Source organism: Balaenoptera borealis, assembly GCF_965194805.1.
Source record: "Balaenoptera borealis genome assembly, chromosome: 14".
Lineage (NCBI taxonomy): Eukaryota > Metazoa > Chordata > Mammalia > Artiodactyla > Balaenopteridae > Balaenoptera > Balaenoptera borealis.
In genome coordinates, this window is record NC_138875.1 from 893,184 (window position 1) to 908,379 (window position 15,196).

At 52.7% G+C, this 15,196-nt stretch overlaps 1 long non-coding RNA gene across 1 annotated transcript in view; it reads left to right on the forward strand.

The window, feature by feature from the left end:
• The window catches only part of LOC309611345, a 189,021-nt gene that overhangs the window by 35,169 nt on the left and 138,656 nt on the right, over window positions 1-15,196 (forward strand). The window lies entirely within an intron of this gene.

The following is a 15,196-nucleotide window of genomic DNA, read 5'->3' on the forward strand; positions in this document are numbered from 1 at the left end:
ATTTATCATGACTTACTGGTTACTCAGAGGGAGTTCCCGGGGTCCAGACCATCGGTGGAAGCATCCCCCAAATGGTGGAAGCTGAGGGCAAGTCCAAAGCTGGGTACCACACCGAGGCCAAGCAGCCGGAGGAAGGCGTCAGAGCCGGTCTTCAGGACCACAGCCCCCGCGCTTGCCGCGGGGACCAACACGGGTGTGCACACGGACAGACGATTAGGCATGCACACGTGCACATGTGTACATACACGTGCACACACAGGCACACGTGCACGCACAGGTACGGACACACACAAGACACACGTGCACACATGTTTACACACAGACACGTATATACACGGGCATGTATGTACACACGATCCACAAGTCACGTGTATATACACAGACATGCGTACACATTAATGAACCACAACACACATGTACAAATGTGCAAACACGCACACAGGCATACACACATGTATGCACACAAGCATACACACGTGCACGTGTACACACAGATGCGTACATGCGCACAGACACGTGTGCACAGCCTTCCCAGTAGGGAGGAGAGAACGCTTTGAGACGTTGTTGGTTCTTGTCGCCTTTAGTCACAGCAGGCGCATTCTGTACGGCACCGCGCTGTTTCCCAGGCCCGTCTCTGGCGTCTCCTGTGATGTGAGGTCTCTGGGGAGCCGGCGTGGTGAGTCCCGGGTTACAGACAAGGAAGCCGGCTTGTGACATTCAGGGATTCCCGAGGCCCGGGCTCCAGGCTGGGCTGGAGCCAGATCTCCTTCCTCATGGACTTTTTTGTCCTTAAGGGTCACATGAGGGGGAGAGAGATACATAAAGATTTCTTCTTTTTTTTCTGATGAAATAATAGAGATATTGAGGTGGAGAGAGAGAAGTGATTTTAGGGCCACACAGAAACGCGCCAAATGGAGAGGGGATCCGTGTTTCCTTGTTTGGATCCAGGTTTTTCTGCCCTGTGCTCTGTTCTTTATGGTCTTAGTAAAACAGTGACATGAAACTAGAAATGAACAGTCCATTTTTCAAATTCTCCATAGCCTCGATGTGCAGCCCATTTTCTGCGGGTGACAAGCTGAGATGCCACCAGAGCTGCCCAACCTCGGGGCGCCCGGGCCTGGGCAGCATTCTCTGTGGGTGGTCAGTGGCAGGTGAGCCGTGTTTGGCCTGGGCTCCAGGCCGACGCTCTGCTTCTGTCAGAGCTGAAGGGTGGGGACGTCAGGGGTGTGGTGGACGTAGACCCCTGAAGGCCTGTCCTGGACTTGTGGCCACAGGCAGGGTGTGCCCGGGAAGCACCAGTGCATCTTGGTGAGGTTTCAGGGCAAAGCCGCCGTCACCACGAGGTGCACCAGCCCCAGGCGTGGCACGTGGAGCCCAAACATGTCCCCTCCCTGCCCCGTGTGCCCTGAGTGTCCGGCTGACCCTCCTCCTCGTTTTCTGTGCCCGCCCTTGGCAGTGGCCGTGCCCATGGGGTCCAGAGAGACAGCTGGTTCTTCCACGTCCGAGCTCTGGAAACACTGGACGTGTGAACGCGGCCGGGTTAACTGGGTTGGACTAAGTTGGTTAGTTCCCAGCCTCGTTTGTCCAGAGGAGGATTTTTTGAGCCGCCCCCATATGTCCCGGGCCACTTTGAGCATCCACTTTGGGAAATGTGTATCTGCAGAAATTCCGAGGGGATTGATATCAGTGGCTCGTTGGGGAGAAATTGTTCCAAAGTGCTGATTTTCATCCACATGGAAACCTTTAACTCCATGAAACTGTATTTGTTTGGAAACCAGATTTGATGGCATTTGTCCCTAAAGACCCATCCCCGGAACAGCTTTCAGTCAAAAGTCACTTTCTACAACAGAAAGGGCTCTGAGGGGTCGTTTTCTTCCGAGTCCCCCCGAGCCTGGGGAGGGCCCTGACCCAGTGTTTCTTCCCAGGGGCTCACGGGGTCTGATGGGGAAGAGGCAGACGGCGCTGGAGAGGCCCGTGTCCCGAAAACGGCCTTCCCGCCAGCGCTTGGTGCCCTGGGGCGTGGATTCCATGGGAGGGGGTCCGCGCTCCTGACGCTACCCCCTCCGTCCATGGAGGAGCGGCTCGGACACCACGCTTCTGTCCTTGGGCTTTTGCTTCGTCGAGCTCAGTTTTACCACCCTTTATGCTTTAGTGCCTGTTGTGTGGCTTTTGCGGAAATGCGCTGTCGTGGTTGAGAGACACAGGAAATGAAGAGAGAGCAAGAGCTGGCACCCAGGGTGACATGTGAAAACAGAGTCACCATTAGGAGCTCCTGATGCCAGAGGAGGCGTCAGTCTGCTGGGGACAGCGGAGGCTCCCACTTGCTCCTGGGACCCACTCGGGGTTTTCTTGGCTCCGGAGAAGAGTAAAGACTCGTGTTCCGTGAGGACCGGGAGGGCTTCAGGTCCTGTCCCGCTGTGCTGCTGGCCTCCGCGTGATGCTTTGAATATTTCACAGCCCCCTTTCGGCAGCAGCCCTGCCGGCCGCGACGCTCCAGTGCAGGGTCGCTGGCTGTGTGGCAGCCCCGCCTGGCGCGAGGAGCGGAGGGCAGGACCCGCCTGAGTGCCTCCTCTTCGCTCTGAAGATTTAAATCAGCAAATTTAAATCCTCTCGTGTCTCTCATCGTGTGTGTGTGTGGGCACAGGGTGGAGGGTGTGACGGCACTGAGTTCTCCCCAGCGGTTTCACTCGGTCATCACTGGACGCCTTGCATCTCCTCTGATGTGCAGTCGAGACCACTTTGATTCCAGGAATAGATGAAACGTGTGTCTTTCTTTGGGGGGCATTTTTGTCCAGACGACTTTCCCCGAATAGAGGTCATGCGGGTACCAGACACTATGTTCTCCCGAGAACTCTTGCACACGATCATCTTTAACGGGAATCGCGTTGTTAGCGTCATTGCACCCACCAGGGAAAGAGCGGGCAGCTGCGGAGTTAGACTCGTGGCCACCTGGACCACGTACCTGGTTCTGGGGACAGACACCATCGCCTGCCCCCCCAGCCCTGGGCGCTGTAGGGGCCTCACCGCCCACCCTCCCATCCTGAACAGAGACCATGGTCCCAGGGCCTCCGACGAGCTCCAGCTCTTAGCCCAACTCTCCCCCCTTTTCCTTCCTGTAATGGGAGAAATGGGAGGGCTGCAGAGCTCTTCCCACTGCCCTCAGGAAACGTGAGGTCCCTGACGCAGGGGCAAGGAGATGAGCCGCCGGCTGCCGGGAAATGGGGAAGTTGGGCAGCAAAGATGTCTTTCTTTTCTCAGACGTCCTCAGGGAAGTCCTCCCACATGCTCTCCCCACAGTTCTTAGCCTCGGGCTCCGGCTCAGCGTGAGCCGTAGATCCCATCCACCCGCGAAGCCTTACGGGAGCCACTGCCCGGACGCGTGACCCCGCTGGCCTCGGAGCTGCTGGAACCATGGCTGAGCTGTGCGCCTGGGACGCGGCACGTACGGGCGTAATACATGCTTTCACATCTCAAAAGAGAAGTGGCCTGATTCTGAGGGACAGAGGATCAACAAGAGGGGGTTTGTTCCAGAGAGCAGAACCTTTCCGCTCACGGCGAGACGGACCTGCCCACGGCCTGTGACCTAGTGCACCCGTGTCGGAGGCTGGGTCACACGCCCCATCTTCGTCCACCAGCAGATGTTTCTGAGGAGTTCAGGTTAAGTCTTGTACTTATTAGTAACAGTCTAGGAAATACAATCTCTGGTCCCGAGGAAGTCTCAGGGTTCTAAGGGTAACACCTCAAAAGTGTACATTTAAGAAGAAATTATTATTATTATAGTTAATACTGTGTTGCATATTTGATAGTCGCTGAGAGAGTAAATCTTGAAACTTCTCATGGCTAGAAAAAAACTTGTAACATGTTTGGTGATGAATGTTAACTAGACGTATTGTGGCGATCGTTTCCGTTTCGCAGTATATACAAATATTCAATCATTGTGTTACACACCTTGAAACTAATGTAATACTGTACGCCAGTTACACCTCAGTTGAAAAAAGAACCACTTGATGCATCTTCCCGTGTTGTTTTGCCATCAGGTCTGGCCTTCACTCTTTTTTTTTTATATATATATTTACTATTGTTTAAATTTTTATTTATTTATTTATTTATTTTTGGCTGTGTTGGGTCTTCGTTTCTGTGCGAGGGCTTTCTCTAGTTGCGGTGAGCGGGGGCCACTCTTCATCGCGGTGCATGGGCCTCTCGCTGTCACGGCCTCTCTTGTTGCGGAGCACAGGCTCCAGACGCGCAGGCTCAGTAGTTGTGGCTCACGGGCCTAGTTGCTCTGCGGCATGTGGGATCTTCCCGGACCAGGGCTCAAACCCGTGTCCCCTGCATTGGCAGGCAGATTCTCAACCACTGCGGCACCAGGGAAGCCCTGACCTTCACTCTTTGTGCTGCGTCGTCTCCCCTCACGATGCAGCTGCTCAAGTTTATCCAGGACCACGTTCCCCGGAATGCGACCTGCTCCACGTGTCCCCTGCCCGCGATGGGAGCTAACGGGGGGGCTAAGCTCTCAGCAGACGCTCTTCTGAAAGGTGACACTCTGTGACAACAAGTCATTTTGCAAGTGCTGAATCTGAAGTTTCTTTTGTTGTCCAGTATTTTGAGTGAAATTTGTCCACCGTTGCATCTGTCCACGAAAGTGCCGATTCTCATTCCTGTCGGCTGATAATCCACAGACAAAGCTATGTAACAAAACAGAGGTGCCCTTGGAAAAATGTGGCACATTCGAAACAGCCTAAAGAGAAGTTTCCTGCTAGCTGAATAGGCATTTTCTGAGTTTTTCCTCAGGAGTGTAGCTAATAACTTAGTTTCTAAGGATCACATCTGGATTACAGACAAAAAAGTTAACTTCGCCATAAGCCAAAGCCAATGATTGGAGATGTCTCAACTTATATTGGCAACAAGACCAAAGCTTATAAATAGATGTGGCTTTTTGTGGCTCAGACTTCAAAGAAATTCTCCCAACACGGGCGGTTGTCAGAGACAGTGCACTTTGGTTGCTACTAATCTGCTAAATTGGAGCGAGTAGTTCTGAATCCTTTTAAAATCTGACTCACCACCCAGGACTCCAACAGCGTGCTTTCTGATGCTTGGATTTCTATCTGTTGGAATCCACCAGCAAGAAAGAGTTGAGAATAGTATTTTTTTTTTTTTGAGCTTCATAGAGCAGTGCGCCTTGCTCAGAATGTGAATTTGGATGCTGGCGGATGATTTCACTGTCCAGGCGGCAGAGTGACTTGTCGGGGGATGTGGGGGAGTGAGAGGGGTGTGCGTGGGTGTGCGTGTGTGGGTGTTCGTGGGTGTGTGTGGGTGCACGTGGGTGTGTGGGTGTGTGTGGGTGCACGTGGGTGTGTGGGTGTGTGCGCGCACACGTGTGGGTGTGCATGGGTGAGTGGGGGTGTGTGGGTGTGCAGGTGTGTGTGCGTGGGTGTGCGAGCGCACGCACGTGTGGGTGTGCGTGGGCGTGTGTGGGTGTGGTGGGGCGTCTGGGTGTGCGTGCGTGCGTGTGTGGGTGGGTGTGCGTGTGGGTGTGTGGGGTGTGGGTGTGTGTGCGTGTGTGGGTGGGTGTGGGTGGGTGTGCGTGCGTGTGTGGGTGTGTGTGGGTGTGGGTTGCGTGAGTGTGTGTGTGTGTGTGCGTGGGTGTGGTGGGGCGTCTGGGTGGATTGCGTATGTGGGTGTGTGTGGGCGTGTGGGTGTGTGGGTGTGCGCGTGCGTGTGGATGTGCGTGGCTGTGTGCGGGCGTGTGTGTGGGTGTGGGGGCGGGTGGGGCGTGCGGAGGGCGACTCCGACTGCTCCCAACACCGCCGCCGCCTGCGAAAGGCAGGAGTTGCTGACGGGAGAGCACCTTGCCTTTCTCTCTCTGTGTCAGTAATGAAAACACGCAAGCTTGCCCTTTTGTAATGTAAACAGAAAATTATGCGTCCGCACAAACGCCCGCCCCTAGGAAGGCAGCTTTCGTTCCTGCTCATCGCGCGGGGAACCTGCCGCGGGGGCGGATGTGGCTCCCGGCTGCTGCCGGGGGAGCGGGCGTGCCGCGGCCACGTCTGGGCTGGCATCTTTGAAGAGGCACTTAATCTGCAGGCTGGGGGATGCTAAGCCGCTTTGCGTTTCTCCGCTGCGTCTCCAGCTGAAGCCGAGTGACTCCGTGTCACCGGGGAGACAGGGAACAATCGGGACAGGGATACAGACGCCCTGCGCGGGAATAAAGGCGCCGGCCTTGACCGGTCCTGCAAGAGATGCACTGGCCGGCTTGAAGGGTGCAGGGCCGGGTCTGGAGCGAAGCAGCGGGTCCCCGGTCCGGAGCCCAGGGGAGGCTGGGCTGGCGCCGAGAGACGGATCCCCTCGGATGGCGCCCGCTGCTTGGGGACCATGTTGGTGATGGATTCGTCCCGTGTCCCCACCGCGACGCGGGGGACCTTATGCCTCTGACCCCAGAGGCCGGTGTGGGTGCGCGGACGCGGCCGGAGTCACAGCCCCTGTGACTCCACAGGCGCGTGGCCACCTGGCGGGTCTCGCTCATCACACCTGAGCTATGACCCTCCTGTCACACGTCACAGCTGCCCAGGGAGCCGTAAGGGGCTGAGACTGTCCCGGCGGGGCTGCCCCCCGAGGACGCTCAGGTCCCTTCATCCCCCCTTGGCTGAGGACAGGGGACCGTGAGCCCCCTTGGCTCCCGTCCCATCCTCTGCACACAGTGTCCACTCGCCCCTGTCCCCGTCTAGCAGGTCCATTAGGGACCCCTCTCCTGTAGAAACGTTCCCGACCTTCCCGACTGCAGCCCATGTGTCCTCTGAAGTCACCTGCTACTTCTTCAAGTCTTCAGGTCACTTGTCACCTCCCCGCACATTTATTCACCGACCTTCCCCTTTACGCCCTGGACGGCCCAGGAGCCAGAGCCCAGGGTCTGTGACTCTGCTTCCAATGGCGTGTGGCGGAGGCCCCGCCGGCCCTCCTCTGCTGGGTGGGGCCGTAAGGGGAGCAGGAGGGCGGGGGTCTGTGGGGGGGGCGTGGACTCTCTCATGCGCACACGTGCGCCCACACACACACTCCCTGACGAGACGTCCTTGCTCGTTGCTCTTTATTAATTCTCAAAAGGCCTGAACTTGTTCCACACAATTTAAATTTCAGTGTAATTCTTTTTGTATTTTTCTGATTACTGTTCGATCTTTCTCTTTTCTCTTTCACATCCCAGTTACTAAATTATCCAGGAAAGCAACGCGTTTTAGCAAAGCTTTCTCAATATTTTGCGATTTTAACTGAGGCTTTTGCAAAGTCTTCTACGTTGGAGGTGTGAGGATACACCCAGGCGGGAGCTGCCACAGGAGGTGTCGACCTCGCTCTGACCTGTTAGACATGAGCCCCCGGAGCCCTGACGCCCCAGCTGGGTCAGGACTGTGGCAGCATGGGGGTGACAAGGGGGACGGTCCCTGGGCCTCATGGGCTGCGCACCTGGAGGGGGGCTTGGCGTGGGGATGGGTGGGCTGCACCGGCCGGGACTGTAGGGCTGGAGTCCAGGCAGGAGGGTGAGGCCGCCGGACGGGGACGCGGAGCTGCAGGCAGGAGGGGCCGGCCTCTCCTCAGCTCTCCATCCTGTGAAGGCCGCTGTGCCGCCTCCCGCAGTCCCTCCCCTCTCAGCTCAGGACCCACCGGCGCATCTCCACTCCCCGTCCCTGCAGGTCCAAATCGGAACGCGTTCTGCCAGCACCAGGGGTTTGCTTGTCGGGTTGTAGAGGATAACTTGAGTTTATGGTAAGACATTTTACATTTTCACCTTGAAGAAATCCATTTATAAGTTGACATTTTTCTGCTCATGCCAATATGAAAGAGGAACATTACAGAGAATCTGATCATATAATAAACAACATTCTGGGTTGGTGGGCGGCCAATGCAGCCAGCTGCAGGGTTCTGTACGTCCCACAGCCTAAGAAGGATTTTTTGAAATTTTTTTTAATGGATGAAAAAAATCCAAAGAAGAATGAAATTTCCTGACGTGAAATTTCCTGATTATGTGACGTTCCCATGTCAGTGTCCACAAATAAAGTTTTATTGGCACACAGCCACACATTCATGGATGTGTCGTTTGTACAAGAGTTGAGTCGAGTAGCTGCGACCGGGATGTTCGACCCACAAATCAGGATGATTTACAATCTGGCTGCTTACAGAGAATGCTCTGAGCAGGCATACATCATATTGTTTATCTGTAATCCATCATAAGTTATAATGACAGGGGATTCCATTCTGTGACACCCTAAACATGCCCACAGACCGTAAAGTGATGAGCTCGACAATATACGTGGCAAAAACATTTTAATCACATATTGGAACATTTTCAGTACAGTTGAAGGAAATTTCCTTTGACAGAGAACTTCCAAATATGTTTTACATCTGTTTTTACATGCGTACAAATACATAACTTGGGAAGTATTCGCGAATACATCAAGTGTTCAACTGCTCTGATCACTAATGTTCAGTGAGGCAACAGTGTGCTTCCTTTTACTTTAAATGCGTGAGAATATGTAAATGTGGCCAATTATGAAATTATCCCCGATTCTCATGAAAGGAGTACCTCAGACTCATGCAGTTTGATTCTTACAAGTTTTGATGCACATAATAAAAATAAAATAAAATAAAATATAGAAGTCCTCCCACACTATATATATAATTTCTAGTCCGCATGACAGCCTTTCCATTTAGGGAAGGTGTCCATTTTACAGCTGAAGAAACTGAGGCTCATGGAAGTTCTGGGCCTTGTCCAAGGCATGACGAGGCCTGGGGTTCCCGATTCTAAAGCACCTGCTTTTGTCAATGATCTCATGCTGACTCTCTGAGATGATTTTACTCACAGCTTTTTAAGGTAAATGTGGGGCATGGAAGCAGAATTTTTTTTGGTTTTTGTGATGGAAAGAGGATTTCCTGTAGGATGCTGACTGTAAGATTTCCGACATTATTACGTGATTTCTGATACCAGCTACTATCGGAGCTCAGGCTAATCGATCAGAAATGATCGTCTTCAAGGACAGAGCTTCCCTGGGAGCCTGATCTACCGACAAATGTGCCTGGGGATGGAAAGCCGCCGCTCAGCAAAATCCTGGACCAGCGGCCGTGCGGGGCCTTGAGAGGGATCCCGGGGGAGCGGCTGTTTCAGGTGACTGTTGCTCAGAACATAGGTGTTGGTCACTGCAGAGAAAAGGACTTTCCAGCCCGAAGCCCATTAGACACAGGCCAAACGGGTTTGGAAGACGTGGGTCCCGATCTCGCAGGCATGTTTGTCCTCATCTGCATGTCATTAACCAGCTGTCAGGCAGGTAGCTCATCTCTGAACCTAAGGAAGGGCTCTATGAGAACGACTCTTGCTCATATCTGGAGCCCCGCACCCCCTTTGTGTTTCTCTCAGTTGTCCTCAACTCTGGCCCTGCGGGTCGTCGGTCGGGTGGCCCTGGGCACGCACTGCACGTTGGTTCCCTCATCTGTGATCTGCGGGTCATAACGGGACCTGCCACCTGGTCAGCCGTGGCCTTGTCATGAGAACCCGTGTGCACCTGCCTGCTGGGCGGGGGTCCCAACCTGCTGTCGCCATGCAGGCACTTCTCCCCGGTGTGATGGCTCACCGTGGCAGGGACACTGTCATCTCCCTTCCGTGGCCCATGGGGGGCGTGGTCGGCACTTGTAGCCTCAGGCTCCCTTTTCTTCACACAGGCCTTGTGGACTTGCTTCCCCTGCCGTTACGATCCCACGGGAGACGAGCCCCGTGCGGGTGTGTGGAGGCCCCCGCGACCCCTGGCCCCGCCCCCCTCCCACGTGGGCATCCGCAGGCGGTGCCCCGAGCCTGTGCTCGGGCCCCCCGGTTGCCCTCCTCCTGCCCTGCGTGTGGTCTCGGCCTCTCCTGCCCCCAGTGTCCATCCACGTCCATGTCCCCAGCTCTGACTGTGGCCACTCCTGGCAGTGACCCCGGGTCTCTGGCTTCCCCCGGGCAGTGCCCGTCTCCACGCCCCTGCCCGGTGCCCCGGGGGGCCTGCTCGCAGCCACTGCCAAATCCACGTGGGTTTTGCCCTGGTTGCACGACTGCACGTCTGATTTCAGTTCTGAGGGTGAAAAACGGCTCGTGCTCATAGAACTTGATGCTTCTGATGACAAACGTACTGACAACCTATAAAGTACGGGGGCAGGAGAGAGACAAAAAGAATAAAAATCACATTTTCCACCAGCGAGAAATTCCTGCCATTTTGGTCTGTATCTTCCCAGGAGATGCTTTCCTATAGTTAATACGTTCATCGGGCTCTTTCGAAGGCGTGAGCAGAGCCGCACAGCCGTCGGGGGAGGATGGCTTTAGTTCATTTCTTCGTGGGGCAGTGAGGACCTGACGCCGGCGCCAGAACCGAGGGCATCCCGAGAGGGTGTCCCCTGCTTCCTCGTCTCCGCTGGCCCTCGCTGTCTCTCTCTGTGTCTCTCTCCCTGTCTCTGTCTCGCCCTCTCTCTCCTGTCTCTGCGAAGCCCACCTCACCCACACGACCCCTCACAGCTTGGCCAGCCCTCTGTCTCACCACCCGATGCCTTAGGTTTCCAGATCCAACCGTCAACTGCCTCCTTTTCTTGGAACTTCTGAACTCAGATGACGTAGCCAAGGAGTGTGCAGGCGCGCATCTCTGTCGTAGGTTGGTGGTCAGGCTTTGATTCTCTCGACTGGGTCAGGAGCCCCCCCCAATCCAATTAGAGGTGGCGGGGAGATGTAATCGCTCACACGCGGCGCGCCTCCCTGGGGGCTGTCTCCCAGCAGGGCTGTGTGTGGCGTGACGTGGGGACACCGGGCTCTCTCCACGCCGGCTCTGCCTGGCGGGGTCTTCCCTCTCGGTGCCCCCTGGGCATCCCGTCACCCACACGCCTGACCCCGACACGGTTGTAGGAAAGGAGCTGGGTCCCAGACAAGTGGAACCCCTTCCCTCCTCACTCTGCTGTGTGTTTCCGCGTTATTTCCTCTCAGTTTCATTTTCCTTATTTTTAGTATTTTATAACATTTTGGTCTGTTGTATGCATCTTTGCTAGTTGCCTTAAATCTTTTTTGGGGAAAAAAATAATATATAAGTAGATATAAACTATGAGATATGCAGTAGTCAAGCTGTTTAATGTTTATCTTTTTGTTTATTAACACTTTTAAGTTTCTGAATTCATGTTTGGGAAAGGGAAACATCCTCCAAAGAACTCACTTTTTTTCTTCCAGTTTTATTGAGATAAAATTGACATAGAGCACGATGCAAGTTTAAGGTGTACAGCATAATGGTTTGATTTATATACATTAGGAAATGATGACCACAGTTTAGTGAACATCTATCATCTCATATGTATACAAAATAAAAGTAGAAAAACTACTTCTTCCTCTTAGGGTTTATTTCCTTAACAGCTTTCATGTATAACATTCAGCAGTGTTATGATATTTATCATGTTGTACATTACATCCCTAGTACTTATTTATCTTATAACTGAAAGTTTGTACCTTTTGACCACCTTCTCCCAATTTCCCCTCCAAAACCTCCCACCTCTGGTAACCACAGATTTGATCTCTTTTTATATGGGTTTGTTTGTTTGTTGAAGTATAATTTACCTACAACGCTATGTTAGTTCCTGGTGGGAAACAGTGATTTGATATTTCTCTACGTTACAAAATGATCACTGCTCCAAGGAACTCACTTTAAAAAGTTCTAATGATCAATACTACCTAATACCTAAACCCAATTAGTCATAAAACTGAGAACCTTAATTTTGAAAGGAAACTTAAAAGTTTCTGGTCCAAAAATTGTGATCTCACAAATGATTTAAGCTAAGAGAAATCAGAAATTAACCATCTATATTTTACATTCTTCTTTGAAAATATTAAAGAAGAAACATTGAGACAATGGAATATATAGTCCATTTTTACATCTTGATTTCAAATTATTTCCCTTACCTTTGATATGCTTTCTTTTGGTTTAGATTTTATAAGCATGATGGTTTAAGGAAAATCTTGTACATAGGAAGATATTAGCGAGGGTTCTCCAGAGAAACAGAGCCTATATATAGAGAGAGAACGACGTATATAAAGAGGGAGAGAGGGAGAGAGGGACCGTAAGGAACTGAGCTGCCTGCGTGGCTCTGGGCTGCAGGTCCAATGTCAGTAGGGCCGGCTGGAGACCAGGGAAGGTCAGATCTCGAGTCTGACCGCTGTCTGCTGGCACAGTCCCTGCTCTCTGGGGGATTAGCCTTCAACTGACGGGGCAAGGCCCACTCACATTATGGAGAGCAACTTGCTTTACTCAAAGTAGAGACTTAAATGTTAATCTCATCCAAAAAAATACCTTCCCAGATCATCTAGAATAGTGTTTGATCAAATATCTGGGTACGGCTCTTATAGATTGAGTGTTTGTGGCCCCTCCTCCAAACGTATAGGCTGGAATCTCAACTCCCAAGGTGATGGCATTAGGAGGTGGGGCCTTTGGGAGGTGACTAGGTCACGAGGGTGGGAGCGTTTGTGGAGAACCTGGGGGCAGGATGGCGACTCAGATGCTCCCGCATCACTTTGTTGGTGAGTCTGCCCACAGAGTCTGCCTGCCCTGCTCCTCTCTCTCCCCTGGTGCGGAGATGAGCCTGGAAGCACGAGAGGCCAAATGATGGACAGAATGACCACTCCACGGTCTGCTATCAGAGCTGAGATGGAAGGTCTCGTGCACAGCAGATGCTCAATTAACATGAACTAAGGGTGTCACTGTCGTGGGTGCTGTCACCTGCAGGTGTGTTACTGACTCAGGTTGTAGAGGATTCGACCCCAGTGAAGCCTGCTAAAACACACGCTGCACGAGGGCAGGACGCTGCTTTGTCCTTGATGGATCCCAGGAGCCCGCATGTGCCGGGCCTGGCCCTGGTGTGGCCCGGCCAGGGCGGGGACCCTCTCTGCACCCAGGTGAGGCTGGGCCCTCTGGCTGTGGTGGCCTCTGTGGGGTCGCACGCTGGGCCTTCCCCTGGGAACAGCCAGGGAGGGCTTCACACTGGTTCCCTGGAGACCTGGGGTCCAGAGAGTAGTGGGCAGGAGGCCGAGTTTGAGCCCCTGGTGGACGGGCAGCTCCGAGGACCCTGCCTCTCCAGGGATCTTCGGGCCCCGTGGGGACAGAGCTGGGCTCCACCCCCATGCACGGTGACTGCTGCTCTGGGCAGATTCCTTGTCGAGCGACAGAAAAGAAAACATCCCGCGGCTGGCGGCCCTATTTGCACAATGCCTTCGTTGACTCACTTGATGACTTGGTTAAAACCTCTGACACTCAGTGGCTGGGAAGGGGCTTGCGGGCTCGGGACAGCGGCTCAGCAAGCAGGGCGTTTGCAGGACTCAAACCGGGGGAAGCTGTTTTTGCAAAGCCGTGAGTGAAAAGGAGGATTTTACAAGATCACTGCGTCTCAGGCTGAGCTCAAATCACCACATTTCTCGTCTTCTTTTGCTTGTTGAAAAGTAATTTTTCTTCCTGCAAACATGAATTGTAAATCATCAACTCCTTTTCCACTGCTTTTTTCAGAAGAAAAGAATTAGCAAAAGCAGGTACCTTGTTAGGAACAGATTACGCGTAGAAGGAATGTACAGAGCTTAGGGATAAAAGCCCTTGCGTCACTGAGACGCTTCAAGTTGGGTCTGGGGCAAGTGCCTCTCAGGTCATTTCAAGCTGGGGCCCATTCTCGGGACCCTCGGAGGATTAAGAAATAAAACAACACCCATTGTCCTGGGCCATTGTGGCCACACTTGGGTTAACTCGGGTTAATTGAGACTTGTGCTCCTGTGGGTCCAGAGACTTTGTGCAGCAGAACTGGAGGGTCTTGCTGTAGTTTTGTGATGTGCAGACGAGAACCAGAGCTGCAGATCAGCAGGGGCTGATCTCTCAGAGAATGAGAGACACAGACAGAGACAGAGAGACAGACAGAGACAGACAGAGGCAGATAGAGAGACAGAGATAGAGACAGAGATAGAGTTACAGAAAGACAGAGCAAGACAGGGAAACAGAGACAGAGAGACAGAGAGACAGTGAGAGACAGAGACAGAGAGAGAGACAAACAGAGAGAGACAGAGAGAGCTCGCAAAAGGAAAGGTGTTCTCAGCAGTCCTGGAGTTCAACAGCTATAAAAGTCAACAGAAGTTTCCCAAAAATGTTAAATGTAGAGTTTCCGCACGACCCAGAGATTCCACTCCTAGGGAGAGAACCCTGAGAGAAACGAACGTGTGTGCCCACACAAAGCTTGCACGAGAACGTTCACAGCAGCTTTGCTCACCAGAGCCCCAAAGTCGAGACAGCCCGGATGTGGCGTCCATCAGCTGACGAAGGATCAGTGGCACGGGCCCCATCCGTGCGGCGGTGTATTGCTTGGCCATGGAAAAGGGTGAACCTTGAAAACGTTCTGCTCAGGGGAAGGAGCCGGAAGAGACCATCTACTGTGTGAGCGCATTTCTGTAAAATGTCCAGAAGAGCAGATGTGGAGACAGAAGGTAGATGAGTCGTTGCCCAGAGGGTGGGTGGGGGAATGGGGTGACTGCTCATGGGTGTAAACTTCCTTTCTGGAGTGATGAAAATATTCTAAAATTAGCATGTGATGGCGGTTGCATAATTCCAAGAATATATTGAAAACATTGAATGTGCACATGGAACTGAACTTTATGGGATGTGTAGTCGTCCCTTGGTACCTGTGGGACGTCGGTTCCAGTATCCCCTTGAGTACCCAAATCCGACGATGCTCAAGTCCCTTATATAAAATGGCCCAGTATATGCATATAACCTACACGCATCCTCCCACATACATCCAATCATCTCTAGGTTACTTATAATACCTAATACAATGCCGATGCTCTGTAAATAGTTGCCGGCGCACGGAAAATTCAAATTTGCTTTTTGGAACTTTATGGAATCTTTTTTTCTGAATATTTTCCATCCGAGGTTGGTTGAACCCATTGATGGGGAACCCACCGATACAGAGGGCTGCCTGTAAGTTATATTATTATTATAAAGTTGTTAAAAACAAGAAAAAAGTCAAAATAAATCAAGAGCATTTTTCTTTGAGTAAAAAAATTCTCTGCTTCCTTCAGTGCTTTCAGGCAGTAAACACACAGCTGAGGTGGGTTTCCCGAAGGCGGGGCTCTGGACAGGACCTGGGCATGCTGCAGGAGGGTCCCCGCTCCCGGCAGGACCCTCAG